Source organism: Phyllostomus hastatus, unplaced genomic scaffold (assembly GCF_019186645.2).
Source record: "Phyllostomus hastatus isolate PE091 unplaced genomic scaffold, TTU_PhHast_1.1 phas_contig_1, whole genome shotgun sequence".
Classification (NCBI taxonomy): domain Eukaryota; kingdom Metazoa; phylum Chordata; class Mammalia; order Chiroptera; family Phyllostomidae; genus Phyllostomus; species Phyllostomus hastatus.
In genome coordinates this window covers 15,671,641-15,686,511 of record NW_025333498.1, presented here as the reverse complement: position 1 = coordinate 15,686,511, position 14,871 = coordinate 15,671,641, and positions in this window count along the sequence as shown.

Below are 14,871 nucleotides of genomic sequence, written 5' to 3'. Positions count from 1 at the left end.
AAAGAAAAATGCAAAAATATACAGTAAGTTAGATGGTAATAGCATTGCTATTGAATGTTAGTGATAATAGTGAAATTTTAGACAATTTTAATGGAGAAAAAAGGAGAAAAGGAAGGTGTAGGGACATTTTAAGGAGGGTGTTGCTAGGTCCGGGAAAGCAAGTTGATATTTGAGTAAAGAACTGTTGAAGTGACTGGAAGCAATAGGCTAGCCCATTTCCTCACCACTCTCCTGGGAGGGCCTGATCTCACAGCCCTAAACTACTTCCTTACCTGCCTTACCAAACATCTGGCAATAATGTCTGACAGCAAAACGTGTTAGTAGAAGTTTATAGAGAAAGCATACTCTTTGTGAAGAGAACCATCACAATGCATGAATTACATATAATAAACAGGAGTCATGAAAACTACACAGAAAAGGCATAAAAATTGATACCCAAGATTCAATAGGAAGACATGCAAAGTAATGGTGCTGCAAGTGCTGAGTGAGCACAGGATGATCACAGAAGAAGGATGTGAGAGGGATGCAGGAGAGAAGGCCCACACAAGGTAGCTGACTAGCATGGGATCTTTTGTGGTGCCACTAACTCTAACCAAAGGTTAAGTGGGAAAAAACAGTTGTTCATTTGTGCCTGGATGTGTAGGAAAAGCCAAAGGAGATGGGAGTGGTAGACAGCAGCAATCTATACCCTTACCTTTCTGGCTTCAGTAGAAGACCTAAAGGACTTCCATTCAAGATGGAGGACTAGGTAAACACAGTATTCCCTCAACCTCCCACAATCATATCAAATTTGCCACTAAGCTATAGAACAGCCATCATCTAACTGCCTGCAATCTAGCTGAATAGAAGTATACAACTAAGGATATAATTGAAAAGCTACATCGAGACTGGTAGGAGGAGCAGAGATGTGGAATGGTCTGGTCCCACACCCACATGTGGCAGATAAAAATTGGAAGGGATATCTTCCAATTTGCAGCTGCAGAGGTCCAGCTGCAGAGGTCCGCCTGAGGAACAAGGGGCACCAGCCCCACACCTGGCCCCCGAGTCCAGGGTCCCAGTGCTGGGAAGAAAATTCCCCGTAACTTCTGGCTGTGAAAACCAGTGAATATTGAGGCTGAGTGAGAGAGAGGGTGGCTGGACTCCCAAGAAGTTCCTCTTAAAGGGCCCACACACAGACTGACTCAGGCTCACTCCCTCTGAACCTCAGTACTGGGAAAGCTCAAAAGGCACCAGGGACATATGAGGAGGAACTGAATTATGTGGCGTCAGGATAAGAGCAATCTGTGGGGTAGATTTCTGCCAGAAAGAAGTGCTGGCAGAGGTCATTCTTCCTTTGATGAACCCTCCCCCAACAAAGGGAGCAGGCAGGCACCATATCTGAGTCTCCATTAACCTGGCTAATGCTGTTGGTCCCACCCTGGTATTCCCTCAGACCCTGCCCCACCAACTTTTGGGCCTACCCAAGCTGTTTCCAGTGGCTTTTCCATATGAAATGGATTGTCTTGGCTCATGCTTCACACTTTCCTAAAATCTCTCAAACAAGCAGCATCTGGTTTCAGCATGTTCCATACCTATTGTGACGTGGCCCCGGCCCAGCACTAGTAGCAGCCATCTGCAGATCACTTTGTAGCTCATGTCAGGTGGCCCTAGGCAGAATAGCAGCAGCTGACCTTGGCCTGCACTCTACTCAGGAGGCCCCAGAGCCAGCATATAGGTGGACAGCTTCAGAGCATGTTGAAGGATCACCCAACCACCTCCACAGTGACACACTCAAGGGGCAGCCTCAGCAAGCACCAGAGCTCCACTGAAGTCAGTCCTGCTCTGTAGAGTAGGCCACTGCACAGCTGATCCTATACAGTGGTTGCTGGACACAGCCAGTCCTTACAGGGAATCAATCTGGGGGTAAATCCCTCCCACTGATGTGCCAAGAGCAATCAAAGCTCAAGTAAAACAGGAGGGTGTACATAGTTCACACAGAGGGTACACCAGGAGTGCCTAGCTTGGGTGATCAGGAGACTACGCCACTGGGGCCTACAGGACACCTACTACATAAGGACACTCTACCAAGCCCGACCTAGACCTCCCTAACACATAAAAAAAAATAGGGAGACTGACAAAATCAGGAGAGAGAGAAACATTCTAAAATGAAAGAACAGAAAACTCCAGAAAAAGAACTAAACAAAATGGAAAGAAGCAGTCTACTAGATGCAGAGTTCAAAACATTGCTTATAAGGATGCTCAATGAATTTAGGGGAAGAGTAGTTGAACTTAGCTAGAACTTCAACAGCATAAAAAAGGACATGGAAACCATAAAAAAGAACCAGTCAGAAATGAAGGATACACTAACTGAAATGAAGAATAATTTACAGGGAATCAACAGTAGAGTAGATAAAGCCAAGAGTCAAATCAGTCATATGTAATATCAGGAAGCAAAAGCACCCAATAAGAACACCAAAAAAATCCAAAAAAATAAGGATAGAGTAAGGAGCCTCTGGGAAACTTCAAGTACATCAACATTCACATCATGGGGGTGCCAGAAGGAGAGGAGAGAACAAGAAATTGAAAACTTGCTTTAAAAAATAATGACAGAAAATTTCCCTAACCTGATGAAGGAAATAGACATACAAATCCAAGAATCACAGAGAACTCCAAACAAAGTGAACCCAAAGAGGCCCACACCAAGATACATCATAATTAAAATGTCAAAGGTTATAGACAAAGAGAATCTTAAAAGCAGCAAGAGAAAAGCAGTTTGTTACCTACAAGGGAGCTCTCATAAGACTATGAGCTGATTTCTCAATAGAAACTTCGCAGGCCAGAAGGTATAGGCAAAAAATATTCAAAGTAAATAAAAGCAAGGACCTACAACCAAGATTACACTACCTAGCAAAGCTATCATTTAGAATCCAAAGACATATAAAGAGATTCCCAGACAAGGAAAAGCTAAAGGAGTCCATCACCACCAAACCAGTATTATATGAAATATTCATGGATCTTCTTTAAGAATAAAAAAATATATAAAAATTATGAATAATAAAATGGCAATAAATACATATCTATTAACAATTAAATCTAAAAAGAAAACAAATAACCAGAACAGAACAGACTCATTGGTACAGAGAACATTTTGATGGTTGTCAAACGGGAGAGGGGTTTGGGGGACAGGTGAAAAAGGTAAAGGGATTAAGAAATACTACAGAAAAGTCGTGGGGATGTAAAGTACAGCAGAGGGAATACTGTCAGTAATATTCTAATAACTGTGTATGGTGTCAGATGGGTACTAGACTTATCAAGATGATCACTTAGTTATGTAATCTGAATCACTGGGGGTTACAACTGAAACTAATATAGTCTTGTATGTGAACTGTAATTGAAAAATAAAAAGTGATTTGCAAAAGAGGAAAACCTAGAGGCACAAGGAAAACCAAAATGGAGGCTTCTTCATTCCATTCAAGAATTCCAAATTTCAGAGAAGATAAGCACCTATATCAAGGGCAGAGTGTCCTGCTAAGAATCAGTTCAACAAACACGCACTGAGAACATACTGTTTGCCCGGCACTGTTGACAGTACCTAACACACAATTAGTCCCTCAGTCAATGTATACAGTCCAGGAAGAAGTCTTTACATCCTTTGTATAAACCAAACCAGCATTTGACCTATGCTCAGAAAAAAACATTTTGAGAGACAAAAAATGTTATTTTTTAATGCTTTCACTGAAAATGTCACTGGAAAGACAAATTTTTTGATGGCACAAAATCAAAGAATTTAGATGCTGGTTTTAGAAATTCACTTACTATTAAAAACAGAAGTGTAATTTATGTACAGAGCCACTTATAATCATCTTTTCTGCTGTTGTCGCAAACCAGCTCAACTCTGCATGGTATCCCAGAAGAGACAGAGCCAACAGTGAAAGTGGAAAGAATGCACACTGTGCTTCACCAAGTGGAGGGGGAGCCAGCAAGCCGTACGGTATTCTTGTTTCAGCTTCTAAAATAATAGTTATAATCCCCAGTAGTGTTTGGTAAAATTAGAGAAAACTAAAGACTGGCCATTCTTCAAGATATTCCTCAAGATATTCTTCAGAATATTAAACAAAAATATTACTATGGAACATTTTTACAGGGTATTTAATCATTTAAAACACACAAGGTAAAGACAGTGTTGCTAGTAAACAACCAACATTAATGAATGAATAATAATGGAGGTGGTGTGATACAGAGAAACATTTATGGGTCAAACTAGGTTCAAATCCTGCCTTCGCTACTTACTAGCTGTGTGACCTTAGATGAGTAAATAAATTTATGTGAACTTCAGATTCCTTATCTATAGGATGGAGATAAAAATTACCTATTTCAAACAATCCTCCTAAGGATCAAATGACAATGTGTATAAGACCTGTCTTACAGCAGGTTGGGTATGTATTTGTCAATTATGATTTTTCCGTTAGGAGACCAGAATATCAGCGTGGCCCCAGGTACTGCTATATATAATTAGATCTTTAAAACAATTACCTATAAAGTAAAATATTTCTATAAACTCTATAAAAACATACACTATAAATTTGCCTATCTAATCTTCTAAATCAGGAAATTCATTTTTATCTCTATCATAAATTAACACAAATATTCAGTTTGGGAAGCTTGAATCAAATTTTACTGTAATTGCTATCACAAACAATTGTGGACCAAACTGCACTAAAATGCATTACTACATACTACACTGTGATTATTTCTAAAGGTTTATCAGAAACCAGATTTAGGGAATAATTTGAATATCCATAAGAAGCAGTCTCAATGTTAACTTCATTGTAAGATTTTCAAAACAATATATTAAGGGAAGATAAAAGATTATGGTAAGATAATGTATATAACAAAGCTATTACTTATTAGAATATAAAACCTTTGATTTACTTTTTTTAGTTAAAGAAGTTAACAAGCTATATATGTGTTATATGTGCTTATAAAGGGAGACGGAGAAAGTAAGTAAATGGGGGAACTTTCATACCACTCTACGAGCTGAGAGCACTTTATTTAAACTGCAGGAAGAAAAAAAACAACCTTTAGATTCCTAAACAAATTAGATTCCTTCCTACTTTTTAAGTTCAGGTCATTCATAAACCATTCATTTTTCTTCTTTATTCCAAAGTAAGAAAGGCCTCTATATTTTTACTGCTCAGGTATTCATTTTTTCCCTCTTCATTTAAAATTTGAGCTTGTCAACACATTCTCAAGACTTTGCACATATGAAAATGTTCTGAATTTCGGAATAACTGAACTATTAGTTTGAATTTAGAAATATGTAACAGTGATTTGTTGTATGATTCTAGGTTTTTAAATTTCTCCATTAAAAGTTAACATTGTTAAAGTAACACATTTTTAATATTCAATTTGCAAAATTAATGAAGATAAAAGTAACCCATATCTTATAACCTAAATATAATTAGTTAAAATTTGCTATATTTTCTTTTTCCTTAAAGATCTAATTTGGTTTACTAAGCAATTCATGAATCAGGCAGCACCCCATCTAGCAACTGGAAGGGCCTCTGAGGAACTGTGCAGAATGGCAGGGTTTTATTGGAAGAAGGGTGAGGCAGGGGAGCTATTATATACAAAAGGAAAGATTAGTTTTTGGCCAGGGCATCCCCTTTGGAGGGGAAGGGAATGGCAAGAAAGTGTACCATGCAGTTGGGGTTGTGGCGGGGAGGGGGAAGGGCCGGTGAGAGGGTCCACATAACAGATTACCTTACTGGTGCTTGCCCAGAAAATTCCAAACTAGTTGATTAAGATTACATTTCTGGGAGAGGTTGAAGCAACAGTTAGGTCAGGCATTAAATCTAGCTTTGATAGCACAGGCTTTAGCACATTGTGGGCCCGTGGTTTCCTCTTCAGCACGAACACTCCTTGTCTATAGGCCAGCCCCACAAGCCCTTTTTCAGTGGTGAAAACCCCAGCATCCACAGGCCCGATGCAGAGGCAGTCCTCTCTGTTAGAACATCTAGCCCCGCCCCTTTGCTTATGTGGCTAATTCATTTATTCATACTTTAATCATTCAATATATACTTACAAAGCACCTACTATGTGCCGGGTACAGTTTAAGTGTGAGGAACAGCACTGAATAAAGTTAAATTTTTGTTCTCATGGAGCTTGCTTTTTAATGGGAAAACAGAAAAAATAATTGAACAATAACTATTGTAAAAACTCCATGTCAGGAGTTGAAGTTTCTATGAAAATAAGTAAAGCGGGGTAAGGACTCAGGAGCGAAGATGACACTATTGGAAGAGGGCCATAGTCGCTCACTCTGAAGAGATGACACCCAGGCAGAGCACTGAAGGGAAGGAATGAGCTACACAGGTAAGTGAAGAACATTCCAGGCAGACAAAGCAGCAAGTGCAAACATGTGAAGGAGAGAATATTCAAGGGCTGTTTGAGGCCCAGCCAGGAAGCCCATGTGACTGGAGTGCAGTGGGCAAAGGAAGGAGTGACAGAAAATGAGGGCAGAGAGATGGCCAGTGGCAGATCACGTAGAGCCTTGCAGACAATGATAAGGAACCTGCATTTATGGGGAAGCCTGGGGAGGGTTCTGAGCAACAGAAGGAAATGATCCATTGTGAAAGAATCCCTCTGGTTGCTGTTAGAGAAAAGAGTGTAGGAGCAAGAATAAAAATGGGAGGCCAGTTAGGAGGCTGCTGTGGAGGCCAAGGCAAGAGACAGTGGTGGCCTGATCTACAGCACAAGTGGTGGAGGGAAAGGGATTTAGGATATGTGGTCAAACGCTACAGTTGGCAGGGTTTTCTGCTGGACTGAATGTGTGAGGGTAGGATGACAGGTAGGTTTTGCCCTAACTGACCTGAGTTCTCAGCTCTAAGATTTTTCTGTAGGGAAGGTCTTCTCTGGCATCCAGGCTAGGTGAGGTGTCCTATAGAAAGGGGGTACTTCCAACATTCCTGCAGAGTATAAAACTGTAACCTGCACACTCCTGTCTTTGTCAGCACTGTATTTCTGTGAGCCACACAAGTATTGATTTGGGTATGCTAATAAAATCCGCCAGGAGCCAGAGCCTCTCTTCTGCTCTCTTCTGTTTTTTCACACATAAAGGAATGCCCACACCAACATGTGGCAAAAAATCACACCAGGAAGGTGCTGCTATTAGCGCCATTTGACTCACGAGGAAACTAAAGCTCAAAAAGTTTAAGTAATCTGTCTAAGGTCACAAAGCTAGAAGCAGAAGAGCTGGGATTCAAACCCAGACCCTGCTTCAGCCGCTAAGAGAGCACTCAGAGGAGCAGAGGAGTCAGTTAAAGAATAAATATGAGGAGAAGATGGGACAAGTGCCCAAGTACACTCTATTCATCCAGAAATTTAGTTGTAAATTTGTAAATTTTGGTGCTTATTTACAATTGAGGACTTCCCATTAAGTGGCAGGTGAACTAAGAAGGCACAAATCAAGTTATTTCAAAACTGAAACAGGCAAAGCCATCCTGAGAAACCATTTTTTAGCTAATACATCCTGAAAACCACCATCAGTGCTGCCAAAATTATTGGAAAACTGTTTCTTGTCAAGCAGCTGTATTTTTAATTCACACTACTTGTCAGTTTGTAATTATACACTCGTATGGTGATCTGATTAATGTCACTCTCTTGTTCGAGACTGGAAGCTGCGTGAGGGCAGGATCTGTGTCTGTTTTGCTAACATCGAGCCCATAGAGCCCAGCTGAGTGCCCAGCACCAGTAGATACTCAATTTGTAACTGTTGCATAAATGGATTGTTGTCACGATTAACTTTTTGAAAAGCAAGAGGCAATGTATAATAAGACCTGTAAGATGTAATATTATTTCACTAGTGAACTCCTGTGGGAAAAGATTCAACAGAAGAAAAAGAAAGACATGAAGATACTAATTTCTGCACTATCTGTGAAGGTAAACAAACAACTGTAGTCAGGATTCTACACATGTGGATGGTAATATTCAAAACAAAACAAAAAAGCATGTGTTCAAATACAGTCATGTGCGTGAGCAGAAAGGAAACTGGCATTTTTTAATTGATGGAACTAAACCCTAGAACTGGCACCTGTCAGCAGATTCTGGTCCCAGGCCCTCCCTTCACCACAGTAGAAGTTGGAGCCTGTTCTGGACTTCAGCCCCACAGCACCTTGTCGGCCATCAGCCCAGAAGTGCCCAGCAAATACCCACTGAACAGGAAGTCACTATTTATGTTTTTCCGCTCTTCAGTGATTGGTCTCCAATACCTCCCACTTTCATCTACTACCCAATCAATTAGGAAGTCCTGTCAATGGCAAATTGATTCATCTGTCCAACAAATGTTTGTTCAGGACCTACTGTATGCCCACTACTCTTCTAAGTGTTGGGTAAGAGTAATGAACTAAACAGACATAGTCCTTCCCTAATGCAAGTCCCATCTTAGTGGCAGAAACAAGACTGCTAATGAATAGACAAATATATGATGTCAGGCCACCCCTTCCATACTGCGACAGATTTTAGATATTTTTCTTCCCAATCAGGGGGCTGACAGTTGTAGTATAAAGTGCAAATCAGAGCTCGTAAGTCCTGATTAAAATACCATTGTTTAAATTTCTTATTATGCACAAGTAGCACTTCCAGATCCCCCTGCTTACCTTTCCTGCTCCCTCTCCAAGCACGCACACAACCCACACAGGGAGACCTTTTCATGACTGCCAGCCACCTCTGTTCCACCCAAATGCTCTCCATCCACCAAACGCCTGATGAAAGAGGTGAAAGGATTAAGAAGTACAAATTAGTAGCTACAAAGCAGTCACATGGGTGTAAAGTACAGCATAGGGGATATGGTAATACTGTAATAACCAATTGTATATGGTACCAGGTGGATACTAGACTTATACATGTTATTTAAATATCTAACCACTATGCTGTACACCTGAAACTAATATAATATTGAATGGTAACTGTAATGGAAAAAATAAACAAAAAATAAAGAAATAAAAATCAGAGAACTAAAACAACAGCAAACAAAAACACCAGAGTGCCTACGTGGCAGGCACCTGCTGGGTTCAGAGCTGTTATTTTCTTCTACGCCCCCTGCACCTCCAGCTCCTAGGAGGTACCGCACTCATCCGCCCGTCGTGCAATCCATTGTGTGGACAGGTGCTGTGCCTCAGTCATCACTCTGCCCAAGGACAGGCCTCCAAGACCCATTTGTGGGGGCAATGTAAGAGTTATGACTGCATTCTAGAAACGACGCTGAGATTTCTGCACTTCCAGTGGCGGCTGGATTGGCCCCTGAGGCTAGGAGAAGCGGCTGCTCTAGGAGCAGGGCTCCATGACTGGGAGGCCCCCGGGGAGGAGAGGGTGGGCAAATTTGTTATTTCTTCCCATTCTCTTTATATATGTAGACACACACATATACGCACATGTGTGTACTTTGCATATGAGACCAGAGCTAAATATACTGCATAACCACATATCCATGTTTCTCTTACTATTAAATCACGAGCATTTTCTCACATTATTAAAAATGCTTTAAAAATATTTAAATGCATTATTTAAACACTCTCCCATTCCTGAACATTTTGGCCATCTATTTTTTTCACTATCATAAATAATTATGTGATGAACCACATTTTACAATGCAGCAGGTTTAAATCTAAAAAGCAAATTGTTGTACAAACTCAATCTCCAGATATATTCTAAAGGAGAAATGGAAGAGGAGATACTTGGGAAAGGAGTGAGAGCAGGCATCCAAGCCCTCAGCGTGCCAGAGTAGGAGGGGAAAAATCTTATTACCACTTGACAGCTGCTTCGTGGTCTGTAAACAGTCAAGGGTTCAAACCTCTCTCCCAGTGACCAGATGTTCATGGCTCTCAGGTGGTACAGAGAGGCTGGTAAACTGATTCAGGAGTCTGATCATGGTCTGTATGAGAGAAGTTTTAGGAGGCCAGGACACCACATGGAGAAACCCTTTCAGACATTGTTTGGTTTGAGGATAAACTGTGTATGTATCAATTTATGAAGCATATAAGCTAAAAGGAATAAAGACTAAAAGAATACCTAAGAGAAAATAGTTAATGCATTACAATGATAGAAGGCAGTGAAACAGCTTTTATAATTTTTCACTAAGTGAAAAATAAGCAGGTATTGGTGAAACAAATTAATTTATGACATTATTGCATAAGCAGGAGGTTAATTGGGGGGAGGTGGCAGGAACAATTAAAGAACAAGCTGTGGATGGTGGTGGAACTATAATATTTATAACATCAAAATTCAGTAAGATACACTGTGATTCCTTGCAATACCACTATCTTATTTTTAAAATTCAACTTCACTAACCTGACAAGTTTTAAGCGATTCTCATATCTAAAACTGATTATTGCTAAAGCTATCAGTAGTCTAAAAACACACAAGATCCACATGCTGAACTATGGTTTTATTTTTTAAAATACTAATTTTGCCACTCACATGACACTGCTGCTTTCTATCTGGCATACAGCTTCTGGTCATGGGGATAATTTGTAGGGTTCTTTAATGCCCAAAGAAAAGGTACTTGAGGTTCAATCGATTTTTTTACATCATTAATCCCAACATTACAGTAATGTTAAGTAATATCTTTGATCGTTGGCCATTCTCCTAGAAGAGAGCTACCACATGTCTGCTCTACTGACTCATGGGCCCTTTGAAAATCAGATGACAGCCATGTTTTCTCTTCCTGGAAAAATGTGCAGGCATATACACCAAATTCTGCGGAAAGTTTCCAAAGGTGCTTGGACTCCCTGCCTCCCTGTTATTAACCTCTATACCAGAAAAAGAAGAATTCAGAGAGAAACAGTAAACTGGCTGACTAAGAGGTGTAGAGGGAGATAAGGGAGGGATGAAAGGTAGAAAAAGAAGTTTCCCGATCCAGGCCAGACTTGGTCTGGAGACTTTCCCTAGTCTGTACCTTTCACAGCAGCTCTCTGCACTACGGACTATTTTTTACAATCAGGAAATTAAAGTTCAGAGAGGTATGTAACTTCCCCACAAGGTCAGACTGCTGGAAAGTGGCAGAGTCAAAATGCAAACCTGCTCTTTTAAGTCAAATGCACATTTCACTTTGTACTTCCTGTCCAATTACTCCTTTTTCGCCTTGGGACTTCTTAAGATAGAGCTGAACTGTGAGACTAAAGGCATCTATCTACTAGACTATGAACTCCCTGAGAGTTGCATCAGTGTCTCATTCATTTAATATCTCCAGGGCCTGATACACAGAAGGTGCTCATTACAGGAGAAATGCTTGTGTAAATTAAAACACTGGTGCAGCGATCCCACAGACACTGGCAGAAGCTACATGAAGGCATATTTTGCCACATTCAGAGGCCTTCCTTGTCAACACTAATATTCCTTTACATAACCACTGGACGCAGATTTCAATATATTTTAAAACATACACGGTAAAACTCTTTTGTTCAAAAACAGCATTTATCCCTTTTGAAGAATAAACTATTCCTAAAACACAAAGTAGCTTTACAACTATCTGCCTAATACTCTCAGGTCAGCGAGTAACATCTTTTGGCAGTAAACTGCTGCATCTTACAAAATCCAAGCTCATGCTGAAAATAAGTGCATAGATTAGGACTATTCTAAAGATACTTAATTTTTAAATTTTCACCATAAGAACTTAAATGCATTTCTGCGTTTGCAGTAATTGCTCTGAAAATGGAAACTGAAGCACCATTTCAACGCAGTAACGGTAATCACTGCAGTGCTTGCCCATGTCATGTTGATGTACGACTGTGTGGCAGAGGGAATCCTTCTGTACTCATACATTATCAAATTTGAGAGCACAATATTTGATTCTGACCAACCTTTAAACTGCCCACAACGTTTGTGAAAAATAGATGGAGTTCTACCTTGGGTTTAAAGAAAAATGAACCCATGTTTCGGAAGCAGGAGGGTCAGGAAGCCAGCAGCAAGGTGAGACGTCAGCACTGTGAATCCCACACTGTTGCAGCTTATCAATGAGGTCTCGTACAATGATCACAAGCTAAAACTGCTGTACTAATGAAGACAAAGGTCTAAAAAATTAGATAGAACCAGCCCTCTGACAGAGGGCAGTGCCTGCTAGACAATAATGCAGAAATAAGGACATAAATCACTCTTTAGAAATAATAAAGCCTATAATGCACAAATTGAATTGTTTACATGTCTATTGAAGATACTGTTAAAAACAGAAGTGTCGGTCGCCTCACCTCTTGTGAGTCGTCTGGACGGCGGCAGCCTCAAATTCAGCCACTTGATTAGAAGGCAAGTCATCTGCTTTCTACCTCTCTTCTTCTAACTCCAAGAATACAGTACTCCTGTCCTGACACACAATTTAGTAGTCTTATACCATCCTGACCTAAGAGGAGTGCTGGACATTCAGGTTTGCTTCAAACTATTACTTACAATTGTTTGCTGGGTGGATAAATTGGTCTTATCAGAATCTACTAAAACCTGACCAGCTGCTGTTGGCGGTGAAGGGGTGGCAGGGTATGAGGAGGGGAGGACAGCAGGAAACAAAAAATCCCCCCTCTTCAGCAATGGCGGTGACTGCCCTTAAATAAATAAAACATCATTTAATTTCAGTAAGCTCAGCCACAGAAGACTGCATTATTGGAAAGATGATCATACAAACATACGATCATGCAAACATGCATGAAGAACCCAGGGCTTCAAAAACCAAAAGAAAAAAACATGCAGAAAACCATCTACAACATCCACCCAGAACACATTTCAAGCATATAAATTTTATTTCAGATTGTACTCAATGTAGATTATTTTATAAAATTCACAGCATCCTAATCCAAAAATTATGTATTCTTTGGCTGGGTGAACAGTCATAGTTGAGAATATAAGTTCATTCCAAAATTTGATTCCTTTCTGTTCCTAGGAAAAATAATTTTTTAAAAGCAAACCACTGTAATTTCATAAAATGTGTCAACACTTGGCAGGGAGGCAAAGGCTTTAGAATTCTTGCTATAGACAGTAAAGCACAAATTGCTTATTTTATTTTTAGAAAAAAATAATAACCTGGGTGACTATAATTCATAAAATATACCACACTAGTGCAAATTTTAATCATTCTTGCCATGTACGGTATGCACTGCCTTTTAATGATTTTTAAGGCAAGTATTCAACTTTAAGGTTTGAATTCTGATGGCCTATCTACTGAAAGCAAAAATAATCTTATTATACTGTGTGAGTGCAAGCATGTGTGTATATCTGGGCTCCACCAGAGAGTGTCAAAAAGCAGCAACTTTACCCAGAAAATTCCTAACTTGATGCCAGTTATAACATTAAATGGGTCAGGAATGAAATAATAAACAAAAAATTTTAAAAAGATTTTTAAACACACCATTCCATAGGTAAGTAAAATATGGGATCAGGGGGTGTAGGAATCTTCCAGAATGGGAGCTTGTTAAATAAACTCAAATTATTTTATATTCGACCTAGAAACCTTACCCAAATGATGGATTCATGTGAATTAGGAAAGACTTCCTACCCTGTAATCCCACCCTAGCATATTGGCTCTATGTCATCTCCAGTTCAGCCTATTCATAGTTATTGAGCATCTCTGTCAGGCACTAGGAATGCAAAAATGAATGACTCCTCCCTCCCATCAGTGTGCTCACAGTTTCCATATTCTCATATCTTGAGCTAGTCCTTCTCACTTTCTAGTCCCAATTCCTGAAACTCAGATAGAAACTCCTACTTCTGTAGCACACCAACCACTAACTGGTGCTGATCAAGCCAAGTCTAACATTTATATGAATCTACTCTCTATCAGGGCTGTCCAACCCGCGGTCCCTGGGGCCACAACTGGCCCAGGATGGCTATGAATGAGGCCCAAGACAAAACTGTAAATTTACTTAAAACATTATGAGGGTGTGTGTGTGTGTGTGGGTGTGTGTGTGATTACATGTTGCAATGTATTTAATGTGTGGCCCATGACAGACAACTTTTCTTCCATTGTGACCCAGAGATACCAAAAGGTTGGACACCTCTTCAACAAACATGCAGCAGACACCGTACCAGGTTTTAGGTTCATTTCAATTTGTGTTGTTTGGGGAGAGGAGGAAAAAATAAAAACTGAGAAACACAGTCTAACTTCAGTGTGTACAGTCAAATGAGGGAGGCCACCAAGAGCAAGAGGTCAGGGCACTACAAGTTACATATAGTATATAAAGTGCAAGCAGAACAAAAAGCAAGTAACTTCATAGGAAAGCTGAAAAAGATGTCACTCGGAAGATTACAGATAAAGCTAGGTCTTAAAGATGTGAGAGTTTAACAAGAATAGCATCATACAAGGCCAGTGCCAAGCATCTCTCAGAAGCATGAAGTATCTTTGATCAGAGCAGGAGGGGGAGTAGTGGGAGAGAGGTCTGGAAAAGTAATTTAAGTTCTGAGGGGCATCCTTACATACCACCTACGGAGTCAGCAATCCACAAATGCGCCTTAGAATATTTTGAAAAATTTGCATTTTAGAAAAGTCTAGCAGCAATGTGAAGGATGGATCAAAACAAGAAGACAAAGGAGTCAACTGGAATTTACCTAAATGGTGATTAAAACGTTATCTGGCCCTTTCCCTACTGAATAATTCAAGAAATTTGAGATTTGCAAAATTCCCCAAACTATAAAACCTGCACTGAGACTCCAGCAGTATTTTCCATTCTGTGTGAGTGTGCATGTGCATGCATACTGCCTATTCAACAGATCATTTGTTTCCTATAGGCCAGACACTAGGAATGTAATGATGAACAAAAACAGATATGGCCCTGCCTTCATATTATGAAAGAATTTCAAGGGGAGGGTGTATGAGTGGAGAGTCTGACAAATGTTAGGCTGAGAGAAGGCTGATGAAGT